General features: G+C 44.7%; 1 long non-coding RNA gene across 1 annotated transcript; it reads right to left on the reverse strand.

The window, feature by feature from the left end:
- Positions 1-19376: 19376 nt before the first annotated feature.
- Positions 19377-20504, reverse strand: LOC139434908 (uncharacterized). Its single transcript, XR_011644200.1, has 3 exons — positions 20428-20504; positions 19738-19829; positions 19377-19636 (listed from the first exon to the last, which is right to left on the reverse strand). It is a non-coding gene; the product is annotated as an uncharacterized lncRNA (long non-coding RNA).
- Between the last annotated feature and the right edge of the window lie 1213 nt (positions 20505-21717).

Genomic DNA, 21717 nt, shown 5'->3' on the forward strand with positions numbered 1-21717 from the left:
TCCATGTACCGGTAAGAAACTCATCGAACTGATCATTTTAATAAAAAAAAATTAAAAAAATGTATGTGGATGGGGAAAGAAATTCCCAGCTGATCCGTTTTACTCCTTCGGAGTGTGAATATGAGAGAGTTGTTTGCCGTAGAGGGCTAACAGCTGTCGTTTCATGCATCTGTCTGCCTGTAAGTAGATTGACAAGAGGAGAGTGATGCGCTGTACTTTCTCTGAGGGTAGAGAAGCCTGGAAAGACATTGAGTCCAGGGTGATGCCTAGAATCTTAATGGAGTTTGTAGGCCCTGAGGTTTTCTCTTCAGACAGAGGAATGCCAAGGTCTGAAAAAATGTTGTATGAGTGTGCTCAGCCCGTGGCAAGGGGGTGAGGATGGTGGAGTGACAGTGAGAAAGTCGTCGAGAAGATGGAGCACATAGGTGAGTCTGTGGTTGTTTGTCAAGATCCGGCACAGAGCTTCTGAAAGGGAATCAGAGATGTTGGGACTGCTTCTGCAGCCAAATGTGAGGCGTACTGAGAAGTAATAGACTCTCTTCCTGTACACTCCAAAGAAACGCCGGAAGTCTGGGTGAATAGGCAAGATCTTGAGTGCGCTGGTGATGTCTGCCTTAGAGAGCCATGTTCCACGGCCTGTTGAGCGGATGAGGGTGATGGCGTGGTCGATGTTTGCGTATTGCATCGAAAAGTCTGGGCTTGGAATGACGCTGTTAATGCTCGGGATGGCTAAGCCGTTTCGAGAAGACAGGTCTGAGCCTCTTTTCCCGGAGTATTGCCGAGTAGCTATGCCTACTGGACTGATGCGGACACTGGAAAGGGGGGACTATCGAATGGCCTATCATGAATCCTTCTTTGACTTCTTGGCCAGTAAGGTGTCGAAGGTGTGAGGTTCTGTTAAAGCGGAGTGAAGGCTGTGGCAGATATGAGATGTGTCAGGCAGTATTGCTATGCCTGGGTGGAAACCATTGGTGAGGAAATAAACAAGCTATCTGGATGATTCACTGAGGCGGTAGCTAAGTTGCTTATCTTGACGGGTGTGCTGAGGTGCCGTGCTAGTCAATCTGCTAGTGTAGTTGGGTTGTGAGGGCAGGTGCTCCTGGCATGAGCGCCGCCGCAGAAAGAGCAGATGTGCATGAGGCGGCAGCTAGAAAGAGAGCAGCCTAGGTCGTCGAAATTCTTGCACACCATCCTGCCTCCCTGGTAGAGGCTTGGCCTTCCGCGTCTGTCGACGCCCTTTGAAACGGGGGCGTTGAACTGGTGAATGCTCGTTTGCGGGCCTAGGGATGATGGGAGGTGGGGGTGCGGTAGGTGACAGGCGGTTGAAGGTTGAGGCGTTGCCTCTTGAAGGAAAGGGGAGTGAGCGGGGTGGCGGGGCACTGACTAAGCACGCTGAGGCCGGGTGGGAGGGGGCTCCGCATAATTGGCAAGAGAGGGATGCGCATGCTGCGAAGATGCGGCAGTACAGCTCGGAGTCCAGAGCGCCCCCAGTTCCATGGTTGAACTGCTTGATGCGGCCGGCGGCTTGGCTAGCAAAGTGGACGTGGTAGGTGTAAAAACCTGAGCCTCCGAAGCGTAAGGCCATGTCGAGCTCTATGAGGAGGTACTCGTCCAACTCGGTTCTGCATGTGGGATAGACTGAGCAGATGACGTTGCGGTAAAGGGAAAAAGCTAGGGCGAACTCTGCGGGGGTTAAGTCCTTAGACCTCAGAGGTGATGGATTTCGCAGCTGGACTAAACCGAAGTTGGTCTGCATTTCCCTGGGCTGGCTAGTGTCGATGATTGATGGCTGTAGTAGCTGAGCCGAGTCTACGTAGCTACCTAGGAGAATCTGCTGGTGCAAGACGGGGGAAGGGCGATAAACTGAGGAGGCTGGCTGGATGGGTGATGTTGCTGTGGCTAGAGTGTAGCTGGTTGCACAGGGAGGAAAAACATTTGGGTGTTGGGGAAGGGATGGGGTAGGGTAGGGATGGGGGGAGGGGGAAAGGATAGCCCAGTTGGGAAAGAAGGTACTGGGTAAGAGTCGGCTAATGGGTTAGCATGTAGCATGGCCCCTTGGGTTACTGGGTGAGGAGCTGTTGCTACGGGGTTAGCTGCTAAAGGAGGAAGGTAAGCAGAAGCTGCATTCTAAACCCGGATTTTATTGAAATTAAAATGTTAAGCTGTCATTAATAATGCCGTTTATGTTTTGTAAAAAAACTGTGTCATTACTAAAGCAAATTAGTTGTTTGCACTATTTAGCTGAAATGTGCATTGCAATAATCCTATTAAGCAGAGATAACTCAGTGTGTTACGTTTCTGCAAGAGAGGGGAGGTATACAGAGTCAGATTTGGGTCAATATTCTAGTGCGTAAAACAAGCTACTCACGAGCGGAAAATGTGCTTTTACACGCGCAGATTAAACCCCCGCGAGCGGCTCTGCGCTCGCTCGCGAGAGAAACAGCCCTCTTGCTTGCTCGCGGGAGTGTCAGCCTCGCGGAGTCTGTCTACGCGCTGTTAGGAGATTTAGGCTTAAATCTCCTCGCGTTCCTACAAGCTGTTATCTTACATGAAGGGAATCCAGAGCATACACTTAACCGTTTAACAATAATCCACTTTAATGGTAATATACAATGCAATACAATCAAATACATTACCATACACAATCATATCGTATTATGTGTAATGTCAGGAGTTTGGCCTACTCCTGGCTCCTGCCCACAGGCCACCAGACCTCCTGTCCCAGCGACGCGTGAAGAGAGAGACAGAACAGCAAGCTGGATAGGCTTTCATACCAAATGATACAGGAGGGGGTGGAGTTTAAGGACAACTGGTCCAGTCATCTCATACAAACACCTCTGACCCTCACTGTCTCCTATTTCTGCAGCCTCTGCACCGACACACATCCCCCATCACATTCCGAGACCACAGTGGGGTCTCGGTCCAGCTCCCCCACAGCAATAAAACCCTTACCAGCCCTTGGTCTACCGCCATTTTGGTCCTCACATTTATGAAAGGATGAAACAGATAACTCAATATAAAACACACTTCTTAAATATCAGATGCTGCAATCCCTCTTTTGCACTCTCCTAAAAGAGTGCAACTTACACAAGGCACTTGAAACATAACTATTGTCATTCCTCTCCAATATCATCAGAAACTGAGATCCAAAATATTTGAAATCGTGAAGGAACAGAACGTCACTTCCCATGGCAGTGAAGGAACCATGAGGGGGCAGCTGAGTGCTAAGAAGCGGTCTCCTGGTGGTGAATCATCAGCCCGCCTGCCCGCCCCCCCCCAAAGGAATAGCCCACAACGACAGCTGATAGGGAGGGGGAGATGCGGCTTTCCCTTCACGGGTGGAACTGATCAGAGAGAAGTAGACTCCTCTGCTGCTCGACAAGTCCCCCAGCCCACTGCCAGCCGCTTCCAAGTCGTCTGCTGCCTGGATGTCCTCGACGTCCTTCCCCGGTCCGATGATGATGCCTCCTGGGACGACTGCTGGATGGATGTCCTCGAGGTCCTTCCCCGGTCCGATGATGATGCCTCCTGGGACGACTGCTGGATGGATGATGGATCTCCTCGAGGTCCTTCTCCTCCAATCCGCTGATGACAGCCTCCGAGTCGACCTCCCTGATGAGAGCCCGATCCGTCCTGATGTCGTCTAGGGTCCTCGCAGGTGTTTTCCCCCGCCGCACACTGGCTCCGCACAGTGGTACCAGTTGTCCCCCTTTCCTTGTAGGCGGACGGCACGGGATGTCCTCTGGGTCACTTGGTCGGAGCCGGAGAGCCTGGGGTTGACAGTCAGCCTCCTGCGTCTCGGGTCCCCCTTTTGGCATCCACAACCTGTGTGGAGAAATCTGATACAAATCCCTCAAGCCTACGCTCCGGGCTCTGGGGCCCTCGGCTGTTTGACCCACCAGTGCCTGGCCACTTGGAGCCTGTTGGTGGGGTGTCTTAAAACAACAGACGTCGGTGCACAGGTTTTCTAAATTAATTGTGCAGCTTCAGAATCTTAATACTTGGACTGTGCCAACTAAATAAGAACCCCAACATCTTTAGGTAAACTAAATAACATATTTCAATAGCTCTGAATTTCTGACAAGCATCTGTATTTATTTTTAAATGAAATCCCTGAGATCCCATTAAAAATCTAAAAATATGATTTGAACTGCTAATGTTTCTGGTAAAGAAACACACTAATCTTATGGATTCAAAAACAACCAAAATCACAATACTAACAAAGTGAATGGCTTCCTGGTGATACTGCTTCTACCCGTCAGTGCTTAGATATTATCCCGCTGAAAAAATGAATACAGAATTCCAACAAACTGTCCTCAAATGTCTTTCTATTATGTATTTAGATTAAATGTATATCCCCATAATGACCTCAACAATAAAGTCTATGGCTTTTACTTCTTTACCAGACTAGTTACATGATGTTGTCCAAATTACATTGTGTCTCATTACATTACTATGTTTTAGCTTAACTGTAAATATGTTCTTTCTACATTTCAAACCTCAGTTACTTTAATACCTGTTGAAACATTAGTTGACACATTACTCACCGGTCAGCCTCTCCAGTATTTCATTCTGGACTTACATCTCTCCCAGCAGCCCCTTGGCCACTGATTCTCTACCTGTGTTTCCTGCTATAACTCAATCAATATTAGAGACATGTCAACATTCACCAAACAGCCTCTTATCCCCAAATATGGAGCAGGTCAATTCTAAAACTGTCAATCCATGGTCAGATTGAACAATGGAGTTGGGCAGCAGGTTCCTTTCAGTCCCTAAATGAAAAATGTACATTGTAAAGTTTACACTCCCCCTTTTTTACACATTCTCTCATGTGTAAACAAAAACCTGTATCGGAAGAAAACCTTCAGGTCATAATGGATTATAAGACAATACCAAACATTTTTCCCAGTAAACACTTGAGAGTGTTTCTCTCCATCATTCAGTCCTAAAAGAAACAGAATTCCAAATTTCCTAGTTTGAGTTTCACATTCTGCAAACAGCCACCTCCTGTGGGAGTGAAACATCATCAACCAGATTAGATACGGTTTCCCCTTTTGTGCAATGTTAGGAAACCCCTCATTTCACACATTATTATCACACAAAAATAATGTGTTAGTCCAAAACATGCTTGATTAGTCATCGTTTCAAATCACGCAGTTGCACTGATCAGGTGCAGACATACACACACTCACACTCACACTGTCAGGTTGTAAAGTCAGGTCTGGTCAGGTTCACCGCAGAGTCAGTCATTGACAGTGCCTTCCCAAGTTACCCTGTCGGTCAGTTGGTCTCAGTCTTTTTGGCCATGTGTTGTGCTCTGCAGAGACTTTGATGTTCCAGCACAGGCCAGCATCCTCCGTCTATACAAATCTGTATATATGGAGCGCCATCACTTATTAATCTATTTCAGAAACATGTGTACATCACTATCTTGTGTCAAAACATTACTAGGATCTGTAAAGCTCTGCTATTTATTCCATAACTCATTCTATCAATTTATCTTCAATTCTGGTGCACTTAAAGAACAATGTTACCCTCTTTCACAGTGCGTGGAACTCTGGGTGTCTGAACATGAAACCAGTACCTCAAATTGAAATACTATATTTTGTTTAGAACCAGCTTTCCCTTCAACATGACCTATATAAATAAATATTTATCTGATCTTATAGAGCTGTTACTAAAACTCTCCCTTTGAACTGATCAATACTGTAACAAATTAAAACACTACCAAATTCACACACGAATAAAAAATCCAGTGCATACTTCCTTCATGCCCCCCCCCTTTTTTTTATCAGTGTGTATTAGACTGATTTTCCACTTCCCTTTAATAGTCCCCCTCTTTTCCGCTATTTTTATTTACCAATTGACTAATTTATGGTCCATAGATCTTCTTATCTTCACTTATTTATCAAGTCAATTCAAGTTCTTTACAATACTTTAGTAGATACCTTGTGGAGTCTTCACAATAACTAATCCCCTCTAGGATATGAAATCCATTCACCTTCAAGCAGATACTATGTCCTTATTTATGTTTTGTTCATGATAACAATGGTATAACAACCACATGTCATCCATTCTGGTCCACCTAAAAACCAATGTTAAACTCTTTAGCAGTGTGTGGAACCCTGGATGTCCGAACATGCAACCATTCCTCCCTCCTTTATCAAGGATTTAAAAACAGAAGTCATTTCATATTTCCCATGGTAATAACTATGTTACAATGGTGAAATCAATTATTTAGATTGGAATACTATATCTGGCTTGGCACCAGCTCTCCCTTTAACATTATCCATACAGATAAAGATTTGTCTTATAGAGTGGTTCCCAAAACTATCCCACTACTTTATTCACACGTGAATAAAAATGTCAAAGAATATTATGTTAACCTGATGAAAAGATTGAAGAATATGGTTGTATTCTGAACCCTCAGTGTGTTCTCATTTTACTCTAATAGTTTACTGCTATTTTTAATTTAATAAATCTTTCTGTCTTTACGTATTTATGCTTTAAATGTGCGTTTTGTGAATAAGTGTGTTTATGTGCAAACTCACTCATTCCCGTTTTCCTTTTCTCCTCCTCTGGTTTTCTCAAGCCGTGACCCCGGCCTCCTCACTTCTAATCGACCATGCCAACTCCTCTGATTCTGTGTTCTCTTCAGTCCATCCGCTGTAACTTCATCCGCTGTCAGCCATTGGCCCAGTTACATCTGCATGCGCCCTCATGCCAATGTTCTTGCACTGCTTTGCATTTTATCCCCTCCTTTACAGTCTCTCTGCTGTTTTTATGGAGGGCAGATTCTGCTCTCATCTCCCACACTTTGCTCTTGTGCTCAGCTTGGAACTTCATGGTCCTGTCTGAGGGACTGATGAGCGTAGATTTCTGCCCGTCAGCATGCTGTCTGGTTCTGGATGCCACAGGTGGAGATAGTTCTGGCTGCAGTTGTTGTTTCAGCTCTGGTTCTCTGTCTGTTCGATGGAGAAGGAGGAGTCTCCCGTTGGGTTAGGTCTTTTGTCTGCTTGGAGGGTCGGGATCTTAGCCTTTTCTAACTCAGAGGGGGAGTCCAGGTCTCGGGACGCATTACCTATAAAAAATCTAGCACACTGAGGTTAAATAAATCCAACCCTTTCCACTCTGACTCTTTGTAATCATACTATCTGTCTTAATTGTTAAATGCCATCTAAACAACCTAATTGATGTCTACAAATGATATTACAAAAACCCACTCTAAAAATTGTTTCATCCATTGCTACATATGTACCCAACATAACTCTTTCAGGAAAACATTTTCTCCTATACATTGAAAAACGTACATGTTTCCAGCATCACATATTCCACACACTACGAAAGAACATCCACATATTTTCTCCAATATTCTAAGCAAGATTATCATGTGTGACATAATAATCAGATGTCTTGTTTGCTAACCAAGAATATTAAACTTTAAAATGTCTTTTGGCCAGTTGAAGTCCTGCTTACTTCATCCTTAAACTCTTCTTTAATTTGAAACCAAAAAAGGTCTTCCTTCTCCACCATGATCCTATCTCTATATCAAAGTCCAGACAAACTGATGATTCATCTTTATAAACCATGAGGAATGACTCATAAAACACTATTCTTCCTTACTTCAGTTCTAAATCAAATGAGCCAGACAGGAAACCCCCTTTAACCACTTGAAATTGTTTATCTAAGTTGTGTTGCAAGCAGGTTAGATCTGTAATGAATTAAAATCAATATTTAAAGACGCAATATAAGTTAAATATATTGTTAAGGTAATTACTGTTTTATTGTGAAGGCATCTCTGGCGGACAGCGGCCTTTGGCTTTTATTTTGAAAGGCCGTTCCGGAACAGCCGTGTTCCTAGAAACACGGCAACTTGACAATCGTTCCAATGCATTAACTATAGTCGTGAAAGAGACAAGGAGGGGGAAGGCGTGTGGAAGCAAGCAATGAACTGAAAATGCCACCAATCCTGTTCTAACGTGATGGCGCACATTGAAAACCTAAACGGGCATAAGTACCCCTGTCTTTTGTACCATTACATTTACCAACATAAAACAAGGTCTTTACTAATCAACAATGACAACCTACAGACAGCTTATTTATTTAAATATACAAGCCTTTTCTTTATCCCCCTTTTTGATTCCACTTAAAATCAATCTCTTATGGAGTTCCCATTGCTCCCGATAACTCCCTGGAATTTCAGAATTGTCTTTACTATTCTGACGCAATATATTGACTTCGCTTTTATTTATCTGACGTAATTAACGTGCTTCCCCCCCTTTCAGCCACTAGATGGCAGCAGCAGAGCACAAATGAGCTTCACTCTTCTGAGCGATTGCCTGATTACCACAGACAATCACTCACACAGGTTATTTAGGTAAAAATCACACAGATTTATTCCCCGTACAGTTTGTCCGGCCTGATAACATGTTACATATGTCGTCACGCAGGACTCTCTGCCTACCTTGCGATCAACGTTATGTTTACGTCAGCCTTTCAAATTAATTTTTACAGACAAGGGAAACGGGAGCCGGTCTCGTCACAATGTAGGTGACGTTAGCGCTCTCTCCCAAGGATTTAACAGAATAGCAGTCCATTGATACTTTCGCTTATTCGATCTCAGACTGCTATTTTACCCCCAGTTATAAACGGCGGACCGATCTTAAATATCGACCATCCAGGTTTCGCCGTCTGGAACTTGCACCCAAAACTCACGAACTGCACCGCTCCTTCGTCACTTCAGGACTAAACTACCTGAAGATCCACGCAAACTGCTCTAATTTCTTGTTACGCAGGACTCTCTATACCTGACGATCAACGTTCACGTGTTTTATATAACTTTCCTAACATGGTATAAAATATGCATTGTATACTCCATTCAAACTTCAAAAACACTCTGAATCCTGGTTCCACAGCCCTGTCTACACGGAAACGTCGGGTCACCATTTGTTAGGAGATTTAGGCTTAAATCTCCTCGCGTTCCTACAAGCTGTTATCTTACATGAAGGGAATCCAGAGCATACACTTAACCGTTTAACAATAATCCACTTTAATGGTAATATACAATGCAATACAATCAAATACATTACCATACACAATCATATCGTATTATGTGTAATGTCAGGAGTTTGGCCTACTCCTGGCTCCTGCCCACAGGCCACCAGACCTCCTGTCCCAGCGACGCGTGAAGAGAGAGACAGAACAGCAAGCTGGATAGGCTTTCATACCAAATGATACAGGAGGGGGTGGAGTTTAAGGACAACTGGTCCAGTCATCTCATACAAACACCTCTGACCCTCACTGTCTCCTATTTCTGCAGCCTCTGCACCGACACACATCCCCCATCACATTCCGAGACCACAGTGGGGTCTCGGTCCAGCTCCCCCACAGCAATAAAACCCTTACCAGCCCTTGGTCTACCGCCATTTTGGTCCTCACATTTATGAAAGGATGAAACAGATAACTCAATATAAAACACACTTCTTAAATATCAGATGCTGCAGCGCGCGGGAAAAGTTTCTGGCACTTTGGGGCGGAGCCACTAGACTTTGATTGACAGCTGCAAGGAAACCCGGTTGCCAGGTTTGATAAATGTCTGAACTACCAAGAGCCGAGGAGTGACGGCAGCCAAATCAGTTGGACGAGATTGAATAGCAAAGTTGTCCATATGTGTATAATTGTTGCATTTAAGTGATATATTGGTTGTAAAAATTGTTTTTTTATTTGCTTGATACAAAAGGACATTCTTTATAACCAATTACTTTATTATCACGCATTTGTAATATTTGTATGCTAGAAGTTTTTGTGAAGGAGTTCAAGTATCTCGGGGTCTTGTTCTCGAGTGAGGGAACAATGGAGCGTGAGATGGGCCGGAGAATCGGAGCAGCGGGAGCGGTATTGCAGTCGCTTTACCGCACCGTTGTGACGAAAAGGGAGCTGAGCCAGAAGGCAAAGCTCTCTGTCTACCGGGCCATTTTCGTTCCTACCCTCACCTATGGTCATGAAGGATGGGTCATGACCGAAAGAACGAGATCGCGGATGCAAGCGGCCGAGATGGGTTTCCTCCGCCGGGTGGCTGGTGTCTCCCTTAGAGATAAGGTGAGAAGTTCGGTCATCAGGGAGGGACTCGGAGTTGAGCCGCTCCTCCTTCGCGTCGAAAGAAGCCAGTTGAGGTGGTTCGGGCACCTAGTTAGGATGCCACCTGGGCGCCTCCCTAGGGAGGTGTTCCAGGCACGTCCAGCTGGGAAGAGACCAAGGGGTAGACCTAGGACCAGGTGGAGGGATTATATCTCTTCGCTGGCCTGGGAGCGCCTTGGGATCCCCCAGTCAGAGCTGGTTGATGTCGCCAGGGAAAAGAAAGTTTGGGGCTCTCTGCTGGAACTGCTACCCCCGCGACCCGACCACGGATAAGCGGGAGAAGATGGATGGATGGATGGAAGTTTTTGTATTCTTTTTGAAAAATAAAAATAAATAGCTCACTTGTCATTCATTTTAATCCTTAATTATCCATCCAACACTGAAAAGGTGGTCCTTGTGAAGAATCTCATCACTATATTCCCTCAGCTGAAAGTCATTTACAACAATAGTTTGCTGAAGATTAAGTTTGTTTTAACCAAGGTATAAGGTTTTTTTAGGTGTGATTTTATGAATTATCTATTCTGTCAACATTTGATGAATTAGAAAAATATTAATGTTTTTAAATGTTAACAATTATTTTCTTAATGACATATTGTGCTAATGAAATCCTTGTAAATAAATGTCCAATGAATGTATTCTCTGGTAGAGGCGCTCCGGTTGGCAGCAGAGAAACCATGTTTTGTTGAGTTCTTACCTGACTGGATTTTGGACTTCCTTCAAGCATGTGATTCCCGGCCTGCTAGCCCCAGGCATGTTAGCTCCATGTCTCCCAATTCCCAATCTGGCACCATACGCCTTGGTGGGTTCCGCCTGAAGTCAACCCGTGCTTCTGCCCCAGTTCCTGCTCCTGTCCAGGAGTCGTATTCCGGAACTCGTCTGGCTTATGGAGGTCCACGGAGTATTCAGGCGGCTGCTAAGAGGAGTCGTCGCAAGGCCAGGCTAGCAGCCCGAGCCCCAACAGCCATGGTTCCGGCTCCAGTGCCGGCCCCTGCAGCCATGGTTCCGGCTCCAGTGCCGGCCCCTGCAGCCATGGTTCCAGCCTCAGTCCTGGCCCCAACAGCCATGGTTTCGACTCCAGCCCCTCGTCTCCGGCCGACACCAGCTCCCTGTGTCCTGTCGGCGTACCGGCCGACTCCAGCACCTCGTCTCCTGCTGGCTCTCCAGCCGACGCCAGCTCCCCGAGTCCTGTCAGCATACCGGCCGACTCCAGCACCTCGTCTCCTGCTGGCTCTCCAGCCAACGCCAGCTCCCCGAGTCCAGTCAGCATACCGGCCGACTCCAGCCCCCGTGTTCTGTTGGCAAACCAACTCTCTCAAGTCACCCCTCCAGTTCCCTCTCGAGTCTCCTCTCGAGTTACCTCTCAAGTCCCCTCTCGAGTCATCTCTCAAGTTTCCTCTCCAGTTCCCTCTCGAGTCACCTCTCGAGTCTCCTTTCAAGTCACCCCTCCAGTTCCCTCTCAAGTCACCCCTCAAGTCACCCCTCAATTCCCCTCTAGTCCCCTCTCGAGTCCCCTCTCAAGTTCCTACCCAAGTCCCCTCTCAAGTTTCCTCTCAGGTCCCCTCTCGAGTCTCCTCTCGAGTTCCCTCTCAGGTCCCCTCTCGAGTCTCCTCTCGAGTTCCCTCTCAGGTCCCTTCTCGAGTCTCCTCTCGAGTTCCCTCTCAGGTCCCCTCTCGAGTCTCCTTTCGAGTTTCCTCTCAAGTCACCTCTCGAGTCTCCTCTCGAGTTCCCTCTCAAGTCACCTCTTGAGTTCCCTCTCTAGTCACCTCTCAAGTCTCCTCTCAAGTTCCTACCCGAGTCTCCTCTCAAGTTCCCTCTCAAGTCCCCTCTCGAGTTCCCTCCTCTGATCCCTCCTTTAGTCCCTCCTCGAGTCCCCTCTCTAGTTCGCCTCTCGAGTCCCCTCTCAAGTTCCCTTCTCTAGTCCCTCCTCTAGTCCCCTCTGGAGTCCCCTCTCCAGTTCCCTCCTTTAGTCCCTCCACTGGTCCCTCCTCTAGTCCCTCCTCGAGTCCCCTCTCTAGTTCGCCTCTCGAGTCCCCTCTCAGGTTCCCTTCTCTAGTCCCTCCTATAGTCCCCTCTGGAGTCCCCTCTCCAGTTCCCTCCTTTAGTCCCTCCTCAAGTCCCCTCTCTAGTTCCCCTCTCGAGTCTCCTCTCGAGTTTCGTTCTCTAGTTCCTCCTCTGGTCCCTTCTCTAGTCCCCTCTGTAGTCCCTTCTCTAGTCCCTTCCCTAGTCCCTCCTCAGGTCACTTTCCAAGTCCCTTCTCTAGTCCCATCTAAAGTCCCTACTGAAGTGCTGTTGGAGGTCCCGCAGACTACTCTTCTGCCGGGGGTCCTGCCAACCCCAGGTCCTGTGCCGTTGGAGGTCCTGCAGACTACTCTTCTGCCGGGGGTCCTGCCAACCCCATGTCCTGTGCCGTTGGAGGTCCCGCCGACTGCTCTCCTGCCGGGGGTCCTGCCAACCCTGTGTCCTGTCCCATTGGAGGTCCCGCCGCCTACTCTCCTGCCGGGGGTCCTGCCAACTCTTAGTCCTGTGCCGTTGGAGGGCCCGCCGACTACTCTCCTGTCGGGGGTCCTGCCAACCCTTTGTCCTGTCCCGTTGGGGGTCCCGCCGTCTACTCTCCTGCCGGGGGTCCTGCCAGCTCCTTGTCCTGTCTCGTTGGAGGTCCCGCCGACTACTCTCCTGCCGGGGGTCCTGCCAACCCTTTGTCCTGTGCCGTTGGAGGCCCCGCCGACTGCTCTCCTGCCGGGGGTCCTGCCGGCCCTTTGTCCTGTCCCGTTGGGGGTCCCGCCGTCTGCTCTCCTGCCGGGGGTCCTGCCAACCCTTTGTCCTGTGCTGTTGGAGGCCCCGCCGACTGCTCTCCTGCCGGGGGTCCTGCCAATCCCGTGTCCTGGTCCTATTCCGTGGGGGATCCTGCCGAGGCCTGTCCCACCAGCTCCGACACCGGGTCATGCCGGCCTCCGGCGCTGTCCCGTCAGCGCCTTCCTGGCCGGCCTGCGGAGCTGTTTGGTCTTCGCCCTCGGGCCCGGCCCCCTGACTCTTCCTGCCGCTGCATTCGCCCCTCCATGGTCCCCACCTTGGACTCTGTCTTGCCCCCGGGCCGTCCGCCCGAGTCCCCCTTTTTGGACTCCGCCTTACCCCCGGGCCGTCCGCCCGAGACCCCTTCCTGGTCCACTGCCTTGCCCCCGGGCCGTCCGCCGAGTCCCCCTTTTTGGACTCTGCCTTACCCCCGGGCCGCCCGCCCGAGACCCCTTCCTGGTCCTCTGCCTTGCCCCCGGGCCGTCCGCCCGAGACCCCTTCCTGGTCCTCTGCCGTGCCCCTGGGCGGTCAGTTCAGTCCCGTCCTCCTGACCCCCTCCTCCCACCCTGGTGGCTTAGTGATGCGTCCCTCCTCCGGACCCCCTCCATCCACCCTGCTTGAGTTTTTGGATTTTTGTTTTTTGTTTTGGGACGTCTGGGATCCGTCCCTTGAGGGGGGGGGTACTGTTAGGATTTGTCTGTTGGTATTTTTCGTGTCCTTTTCTATCTTTGGGTTTCCTATTTTATTTTGTAAAGTGTTCACCCCCATTTCCTGCCTCCTTTCTGTCGGTTTCCCTCTCTGATTACCCAATTGTGTTCACCTGGTACCTATGTGTTTTCTCCTCCCTCCTCACCTGTCTCGTGTTTATGTGCTTAGTCCTGGGTGTATTTAAGTTCTGGGTTTTCTGTCTCTCTTTGTCGGGTTGTCTTGTGTATTGGCTTGTCCTCGGTGAGTGTTCTGTTCTGTATTTGTCAGCATAGCCTTGAAATAAAGGAATTATTTGTACGTTAATCTGCATTTGGGTCCTACCTGCTTCACACACCGTAACAGATATAACACAATCAAATGTTAATTCTGGTTAAAGAAATATAACACAACATGTGCAGAAATAACAAATGAGTGTGTTCATCTTGGTTACACATTTATGACACACAATGTGTAAAATGTGCACATTGTGTGTTAGGGGCATGTAACACATTGTGTGTGTAAAAATTATTTACACATAAATAAACACAACACGTGTTGTCCCTGAGCACACTCTGTAGGTGTGTTGAAATTCAACACATGGTGTCATATTTGACACATCCCTTCTAAGAGTGTACAGCAGACAGTAGCTAGCAATTTTTGACAGATACAGCCCACTCAAAAATATATTGTTTTATATAAAATAAAATTATATATATATATATATATGCAATTTTCGACAGATACAGCCCACTCAAAAATATATTGTTTTATATAAAATAAATTTTTATATATATTAGCTGTACACTTTACGAATATAATAGTTTTTTATGGACAATTTTAACATTCAATCTCGTCCAACTGATTTTGCTGCCGTCACTCCTCGGCTCTTGGTAGTGCAGGCATTTATCAAACCTGGCAACTCCGGGTTTCATTGCAGCTGTCAATCAAAGTCCAGTGGCTCCGCTCCAAAATCCCAGACATTTTTCACGCCCGCGTAGACAGACTCGCGAGGCTGACACTCCCGCGAGCGAGCAAGAAGGCTATGGAACGCCCTTTGCGTCACAATTCGCGCGGATTAACGGGGAGGTCCGTTTATTCGCGCGAAACTACGCGCGAATAAACGGGGAGGTCCGTTTTATAAACGGGGAGGTCCGTTTAAGTTCAAAGTCTCAGTAACCAATCAGTGAAGAGCAAAACCAGACCAAAGCAATCTGTAGATGAAAAGTTCCTGACATTGTGAGGCTGGAAATTGTACGTTATTCCAGCTTAAGGGGACTATGTATTAATTTGGCTTTCAATATAATAAATATATCAATCAATATAACCTGCCTTCATTGTCTTTTAAAATAAAATCGACTTACCTTATTTTACTGAAGTGAAGGGTATTTGTCTCCTTAAATCACCTTTTAAATGTACTTCTTATAACATGGCATGGTGTAACATGTTCAAAATGCAATGTCACTCACCTTAGAGCACTGTTTTATGAGATACTTAGCTTAGAAATCAGATTTTTGGAAAACTTAAAAACTTGTGAAAACACAGATGTACTCATGTCATCCATTTTATTTTGGTGTTTCAGATTTGGTTTACCAACGTTTTTGTTTCACAAAAGTAGTGAAATATATGAATTACACTATAGGCATATATATATGTGTTGTTCATGTCTAAAATGAAAATGTGTAAATTAGAATTTGGAGTAAAATAGTTCCATCACTCTACTTTCACCACAGAAAAGTTACATCAGGACTGATTCATGACTTCATATTCCATACTGAGGTTCATGTGATGTGTACAAATACAAATTGAGCATTACAACTTTTTTTTTTAACCATCTATTTATGTTAACATAAGAAACAGTAACAACTCAATATTTACAATACAGGGTTCATACACTTTTTCACCAGTGATTTTAAATGACTTTTCCACGACCAAAAAAATGACTCATTCATGTGGCTAGCATGCGCTGCCTCGCCCATATTCTAAATATTGAATATGTTACAACACAGTTTGCATTTAGCACGTCTTGGGTCAATGTCTTTTGATAACCACAATTGGTACTTATTCTTTAGAAGCCATACATTGTTGAAACTGCACTTCCCAGACAGCTTGGCATCTTTATATCAAATAGTAGCTCCTGTAGACTAGAGGGCGTGATTGTAAACATCTCTCACCAGCGAAATACTGCCACAGTTGCCATTTTACATTTCATTATACAATACAGTATTTATTATCATTATAGTATTACTATTTCTGCGAGTAGATAACATATCAATTATATTTTATGCAACTTTAGTTATATTTCCATGACTTTTCCAAAACATTGGGGAAAATATTGCATTCCATGACTTTTCCAGGTTTTTAATGACCGTACGAACCCTGACAATATCAGAACTTTCTCAACCAATATTCATTATAAATGTAAAGACAGGGGGAGCAGTGCCATGGTCTTTGTCTGTCTTCCAAGACAGTGGGTCTGGCTGCTGTGTAGGTGATGGTGCATGTGCTGCTGGTGGCTGTGTCGGAGGGAGGGAAGTGTGCTTGGCGAGACTTCTTTGCTGGCTGGGTTGATCGTGATGGCTGTGGTGGAGGCCTTTGTGCTGTGGTGGAGGCCTTTGTACCGAGGTGTATCTTAATCTTGTGGCAGGCACAGATGGAGGTGGAGGCTGCTGTAGTGATGCTGGTCCTCTGGTCCTTGGTGGTGATGGCTGTGGTGAAGGCCCTTGAGCCACGGTAGATCTTGACCTGGGTGCAGGCACAGATGGAGGTTCTTGCTGCTCGGCGCAGGCAGCTGTGAAATCGGAAAGACATATAGGACAATAATTACTAAGTTCATTAAAATATAAAGTTCAAGTGGAATGTTTCTCCCCTCTCTCTCTCTCTATTTAACTATGTTACACCCACACAATGAAAGTACACTATTACTGTAATATTTACCTATCATCAAATGGATCCTTGTTGTTGTTGCTGTATTCTCCAGGTTCTGATGCTCCACCTCCACTGCTGCTAGTGCGACAAGTCCGCTGTGCAGAGCTGCATATTGCATTCCATGACTTTTCCAGGTTTTTAATGACCGTACGAACCCTGACAATATCAGAACTTTCTCAACCAACTATTCATTATAAATGTAAAGACAGGGTCTTTGTCTGTCTTCCAAGACAGTGGGTCTGGCTGCTGTGTAGGTGGGGGTGATGGTGCATGGCAGGGCTCGAGCATAAGGACGTCCCGTCGTAGAAAAATAGTGTCGGGGAGGATACAAAATAATTTTGGGACGAGTTAAAATAAAAATACCCTGCTAACTCTACTACAAACGGCGATGGAAATGAAACCGACTGCACGTTTTGTGTAGCACACAGTTATTAAACCTCCTTGTCAACATAAACACCATGATAAACACACACGCACAAAACATTCAGAAACCCTCGAAATACACACATGTAGCTACAGCTGGCTGTGCCCGCAAATTTGCGGGTCTAGCTATGTTCTGTTCGCGGGTTGAGTGATGTACAATGGCATCCCGTAGAGGAATTCTGAAATGTTTTACCGCTACATTACAAAAACGCACAGCAGAACCAGACCCTGGAGCGCCGGCCTCTTTATTTACTTACTCCTCTTCATCCCCTATGGGATAAGGCTGAGAAGAGAACCCTCCATTGTATTCAGTCCTGAGCAATATGCTGCCTCTCCCCATGTAGGGATGGGTACCGAGCCCCGGTGTTAAATGGGCCCCGGGCCAGAATTATTAAAGACAGTGGTAACGTTAAGCTCCGACGTTATGACTTTTTAGCGGTACTGGAGACATTTAAAAAATATAAGTCATATGTATTATTGCTACATACACATTATATCGCAGTTTTAGTTTCACCGACTCTGTTTCTAATATGCAATAAGACTACAACATGTGTCTATGATGTATTTTTGAGCTTTCCAATCCAGACGAGATCTCTCTCTCCCGTCTGGGTGCGAGGGGGCGGGGCCGTTAGTAAAGGTCTCCTGACTGTGTTACAGACTCATCCTGGTTAGTGGTTACTCTGGGTTCTGTCTTCAGGACAGTGTTGAATTTTTTTGTTAATTGGATGAGTAATTTTCTCATTTGTGTGTTTGTTTAAATATATTTGGCCTTTGTTTATGTGATTGAATGATTTACTCAAATAAAAAGGTTGATGAATTATCCTCTAATGATTTGTATGATGTTTTATTTATCTTAAAGGTCACTTTGAATTATTTTAACTCATGATAATGTAGAAAAACTAACATTTTAAATTCGGGACGGTCCACATTAATTTCGGGACGGCTTATATTGTATTTCGGGACGGTTCCGGGAGGATGGGGAAAAAAGTTAGTCGAGAGCCCTGGTGCATGGGCTGCTGGTGGCTGCTGGTGGCTGTGTCGGCGGGAGGGAGGGAGGTGTGCTAGGCGAGACTTCTTTGCTGGCTGGGTTGATCATGATGGCTGTGGTGAAGGCCTTTGTACCGAGGTGTATCTTGACCTGGGTGCAGGTTCTTGCTGCTAGGCCCAGGCATCTGTGAAATCGGAAAGAAATATAGGACAATATTTACTACTAAGTTCATTAAAATATAAAGTTCAAGTGGAATGTTTCTCAAGCACAAATAACAATGCACAACTCAAAATAAAATGGGGAGCAGGGCTCGCAATTAACGATGTCCCGATGCCCATACAAATTCCTACTGGGACACAAATCTATTTTGTCTGGGACTATTTCGGGACAGTGAAAAAAAAATTAAAAGTAAACTTCAAAATGGGTGTTATTTGCAAAGTCATTGGGCTGTCAAATCATAGAATGCATTCTACGTCATCCACTCTGCTGCTGACTGCTGCTAGACTCGTACAATGCATACAAACGTCCTAAAATACAGTGTCATGTTCTTTTGAAGTTTGTGAAAATGATGTGAAATACAGTTGATCAGAATAAGAGGTGAAGCCTATCATTTTTATATTTTCTTTGTCAGCCAGTCAGTGACCAGGCTAGAATCTTTAGCTGCAAAAACGTAAGGCATTTAGCTAATCATTTAGCTTTTCATCTTTTTTTAGTGTTTTACTTTTTTTCGGTCAAGAACGTCAGTCAGATTGGGTGACGATTAGAAAGGGGGTCGCAAGGTAATTTTAGTTTGTCAATCAACTCTGGTATGACAATAATGTGTCATGTTAAGAGAGAGTAATGTTCCAGTTGTTTTTGTGCCTGGGGGGGTGGGTGAGTGAGTGCAAGATGATTGACATTCATGAATGAAGATAGAAGATCAATTTATATTCCTATAGTACTACTGACGACTTGTGAGGATAACTTGTAACGAGAACTGAAAACTGATACATTTATTAAACTGTATTATGGAACTTCTGTTTTTTTATTGTCATTCATACCACTTGTATTGCCAGATAGAGGGTTCCGATCATAAAACACAGAGACCATACAGCCATACCATATTGAATTGAAAAATACAAATCAGAATTCTTCAATGTTGACATGACAATGATACATTAGTCTGGATATTGAGAAACAATAGAAAAATATGTCTTAAAACAACTCTCTTCCCTTCTACTCTAGGAGAGGCAACAGATCAGTCTAATATTCATGTTTAAAAGAATAAGTATTTTAAACTTACATGGTGGACCAGAGTCTATGGTGTGATGATTAAGTGACAAAAAAGTATCAAATTATATGTATTCTGCATAATTGGGGGGGCGACGATACAAATTTAAATGTGGGACACTGCTGGTTATATCCGGGACAATACAAAGTAGAATTCGGGACAGTTGTGGGACACTGAGGAAAAAAGTTAATTTTGAGCCCTGATGGGGAGGTGGGACAGGAGTCTCTCTCTCTCTCTTACAAACTATTTAACTAAACCCACACAATGAAAGTACACTATTACTGTAATATTTACATTTACCTATCTTCAAATGGATCCTTGTTGTTGTTGCTGTATTCTCCAGGTTCTGATGCTCCATCTCCACTGCTGCTAGTGCTACAAGTCTGCTGTGCAGAGCTGGTAATCAGATAATAAGCCTGTTGAACAGGAGAAAAGAATGAAGCAGAGGGAAAGTTGCTGCCGTTTGTGTGGTTGTCCTAGCCAGAATTTATTAAAACACATTAATAAATACACTTACAAATTATATCCGTTTTCTCTATTTATGTATCTCTGCGTTGTGTTGTGTGGTCGAATGAATATGGCTTCCTTCTTGCCAACCAGCTTTATTATCTGTGCAAACAGAATATAAGGAAATGGCTTCACCAGCGTTCTACCTCAATACTTCTCCTCAGTGAGGCCTGAAGCTAACTGAGAATGTAAAAATACATTTAGCCAATCAAAATAACTATGTGACATATTTCGTTTTCTATTAAAAAATGGACATAAATACACATGCCATATTATGACTTTCATGAGGGATTAAAGCCTTTTTCATTTACAGTATATAATACAGTGATAACAGATAACACACACAACCCGACTGTACTCACTTTAACATGGCTGTTGTACAGGCACAATATTAGCATAGCATTAGCGCTTTAGCTTTTAAATAATATGAACAATTATGACCTTAGACCAACATTTCACATATTTATACAAACAGAATAAACTTGAAATGTAAGCCAGACTAGTGCACGGGACTCATACACATAGTAGAGCTACATTATCCAGGGAGCCTGTGTTAAAGAAGCTAGCGGACGCTATTATCCATTAGCCACACGCTAGTGGCGTAGCTCACAGAATGACATTAAAGTTAACTACACATAAAACAGTTTCAAAGACACTTCTTAGATCGAAATATGACATAATCTGTGTACACACTACTAACCTGTTGAACAGGAGAAATGAATGAAGCAGAGGGAAAGTTGCTGCCATGTGTCTGTTGTCTGTGGTCTTCTTCTTCTTCTCTCAAAACGGAAGTGAGGCTAAGAACGGCGAACTTAAAGATAACAATACCATTATCACTCCTAGTGGTGACTTTATGAACTGCAAACAAATTATAACATTACAAAATGCCTTTAAGGCAGCACACTGTTTGAAGCGCTGCACATTATATAAACTAACGTTACACACGGCAACGACATTAACTGCAAACAGTCGTGACTTGTGTGAAGTGTAACATTAAACAATATATTAACATATTAAATACAACATTTATGACCACCATGACTTGTAGCACTAGCAGCAGTGGAGATGGAGCATCAGAACCTGGAGAATACAGCAGCAACAACAACAAGGATCCATTTGAAGATAGGTAAATGTAAATATTACAGTAATGGTGTACTTTCATTGTGTGGGTTTAGTTAAATAGTTTGTAAGAGAGAGAGAGAGAGAGACTCCTGTCCCACCTCCCCATCAGGGCTCAACATTAACTTTTTTCCTCAGTGTCCCACAACTGTCCCGAATTCTACTTTGTATTGTCCCGGATATAACCAGCAGTGTCCCACATTTAAATTTGTATCGTCGCCCCCCCAATTATGCAGAATACATATAATTTGATACTTTTTTGTCACTTAATCATCACACCATAGACTCTGGTCCACCATGTAAGTTTAAAATACTTATTCTTTTAAACATATGAATATTAGACTGATCTGTTGCCTCTCCTAGAGTAGAAGGGAAGAGAGTTGTTTTAAGACATGTTTTTCTATTGTTTCTCAATATCCAGACTAATTTATCATTGTCCTGTCAACATTGAAGAATTCTGATTTGTATTTTTCAATTCAATATAGTATGGCTGTATGGTCTCTGTGTTTTATGATCGGAACCCTCTATCTGGCAATAAAAGTGGTATGAATGATAATAAAAAAACAGAAGTTCCATAATACAGTTTAATAAATGTATCTGTTTTCAGTTCTAGTTACAAGTTATCCTCACAAGTCGTCAGTAGTACTATAGGAATATAAATTGATCTTCTATCTTCATTCATGAATGTCAATCATCTTGCTCTCACTCACCCACCCCCCCAGGCACAAAAACAACTGGAACGTTACTCTCTCTTAACATGACACATTATTGTCATACCAGAGTTGATTGACAAACTAAAATTACCTTGCGACCCCCTTTCTAATCGTCACCCAATCTGACTGACGTTCTTGACCAAAAAAAAGTAAAACAC

The sequence above is a fragment of the Pseudochaenichthys georgianus genome, chromosome 12 (genome assembly GCF_902827115.2).
Source record: "Pseudochaenichthys georgianus chromosome 12, fPseGeo1.2, whole genome shotgun sequence".
Lineage (NCBI taxonomy): Eukaryota > Metazoa > Chordata > Actinopteri > Perciformes > Channichthyidae > Pseudochaenichthys > Pseudochaenichthys georgianus.